Raw genomic sequence first — 2,851 nt, forward strand, 5'->3', positions numbered from 1 at the left:
AGAGGACTGGGAGATGTGAAGCAGAGGAGGATGAGGAGGAGCAGGGGAACACGGGACTCGGGAGGAGAGGACTGGGAAGGAAAGCAGAGAGCCATGAGAGCAGAGGGAAGGAGAGGAGGTGGTGGATGGAGGGAAGCATGCACAAGGGGAAATCACAAGACTCAAAGGGTGAAAGAGCATCAGCAAAGCAAATCAAAATTGAGCCATAGTTTACAGGATCCATTAAAATCATCACCGTTAAGGAGCTGGCCTCCAGCCTGATGGGGTTTTTTTCTCCCTGAAACTGTGTCAGCCAAAGTGACAACATTTGATTTGTGTTGGTGTTTTTCCCACAGGACAGTCGGCCATCCACTCAACGCTGTTTTTTTTTGTTTTTGTTTTTTTTGTGGTCTTGAAGGAAACCTTTGGGTTGACTCAGAATGGCAAAAAAAAAATGCCTGAGTTTTCCTTTAACCACTGCATTGTCTCTGACTGAGGCTGCATAATGCTATCTGCACTACCAGTTTGTGATTGGTTGCGACAGAATTTATCACACTCTAGCGTCAGAGTTGGCCAAAATTGCCTTTCCTGAACAACTTCTTCATGAAACAAGACTAATTTTTTGACTCATTTTAGATCTGTCTTTCGTCAATGTGAGTTACTCCGAAACATTAATCTCTGGCGGGAAATTATAGTGGCGAGGCAACAGAACTATAGCATATTGTTGATGAGGGGTAACTATTAGTTGTTACCCACCATCTTTTATTTATTTTTAAACCAACTGAATAAATTTTCAGAAGGGACGATAACCATCTAATGATGGTCGCTCAGATGTTAGTGTCAAGATCTTGCAATACTATTTTACTCCTCTCCATTGATGTCTTCATGAGGGAGGGCAAAATGGGACTTTGTCCTGTGTTAATATTGATCATGTGATTAGATTTTTGTGGGCTTTTGAGACTTCATTGCATGCCAAGCGTTGAACTGAATCAGTCACTAATTGCTGATTAGTTAGAGGCATATTTTCAGATTGTAGGACCCAATAGGCTGTACTTACAGTATTTCGTTGTTGTAGAAATGTTTGTTTTACAATTGTGTTTTAATAGCTTTTAACCTCCTAACCTTTCACCTCCAAGAAAAATGATTTAAATAGTTTTGAAATAAAATATATGTTACCTGATAATAGGGCAAAAAGATTGTCTTCATTGGCTGTTGATCTTGTTTATTGCGTGCATTCTTCTGTGTGCGTTCAAATGGCCTCGTCTGGGTATTGCCTGACAAGTCACTTTGACTGTGAAGGAAATGCATCTGAGATCACGTGTTACAACAAGTAGTAAGCAAAACAAGGTTTGTTAAATCAGACCACAGGGGACTTGTACTTCAGAGGACAAGTGCGAGCAGGTAGAAGAGACAACTGTAGCGGTAGCATCGCCAGTGGACAGGGGTCAGCATGGGCACTCTGTCAAAGTCACTCAGATTCTTACGCTTGCCCATTTTCCTGCTTCCAACACATCAGCTGACTGTACATTTGCTGCCTAATATATCCCACCCATGACAGGTGCCATTGGAACAGGAAGAGCAATGTTGTGCACTTCACCTGTCAGTGGTTTTAAAGTTGTGGCTGATCTCTGTGTGTGTGTGTGTGTGTGTATATATACAGTGGGGCAAAAACGTATTTAGTCAGCCACCAATTGTGCAAGTTCTCCCACTTAAAAAGATGAGAGAGGCCTGTAATTTTCATCATAGATACACTTCGACTATGAGAGACAATGGGGGGAAAGAATCCAGGAAATCACATTGTAGGATTTTTAATGAATTAATTGGTAAATTCCTCGGTAAAATAAGCAAGATTTCTGGCTTTCACAGACCTGTAACTTTTTCTTTAAGAGGCTCCTCTGTCCTCCACTTGTTACCTGTATTAATGGCACCTGTTTGAACTCGTTATCAGTATAAAAGACACCTGTCCACAACCTCAAACAGTCACACTCCAAACTCCACTATGACCAAGACCAAAGAGCTGTCAAAGGACACCAGAAACAAAATTGTAGACCTGCACCAGGCTGGGAAGACTGAATCTGCAATAGGTAAGCAGCTTGTTGTGAAGAAATCAACTGTGGGAGCGATTATTAGAAAATGGAAGACATACAAGACCACTGATAATCTCCCTCGATTTGGGGCTCCACGCAAGATCTCACCCCGTGGGGTCAAAATGATCACAAGAACGGTGAGCAAACATCCCAGAACCACACGGGGGGACCTAGTGAATGACCTGCAGAGAGCTGGGACCAAAGTAACAAAGGCTACCATCAGTAACACACTACGCCGCCAGGGACTCAAATCCTGCAGTGCCAGACGTGTCCCCCTGCTTAAGCCAGTACATGTCCAGGCCCGTCTGAAGTTTGCTAGAGAGCATTTGGATGATCCAGAAGAGGATTGGGAGAATGTCATATGGTCAGATGAAACCAAAATAGAACTTTTGGCACGGTGGCACAGTGCATTGCACTGCTGCCTCACAGCAAGAAGGTCCTGGGTTCGATTCCCGCCTGGGGCGCTGTTGGCACCGTGCTCCGGTGGGTTATCTCCCAAATAGGAGCCTTTCTGTGTGGAGTTTGCATGTTCTCCCCGTGCTCACATGGGGTTTCCTCCACCTCACGTCAGTAAGGACCCCCACCAAAAACATGCACCCATCATCGTCTGACCAGCGACGGACATTTATCACCTGGTCCCCGGGCGCGTCCACGTATGCTGCCCACTGCTCCTGGCTGTGGCCCCGGAGGAAGGACAAGCCAGGATGGGTCAAAAGCAGAGAATCCATTTCACCGGCCACCATCAAAGCATGTGCATGTGTGTGTGTGTGTGCAAGCATGTGTTG

The sequence above is a fragment of the Zeus faber genome (assembly GCF_960531495.2).
Source record: "Zeus faber genome assembly, chromosome: 2".
Classification (NCBI taxonomy): Eukaryota; Metazoa; Chordata; class Actinopteri; order Zeiformes; family Zeidae; genus Zeus; species Zeus faber.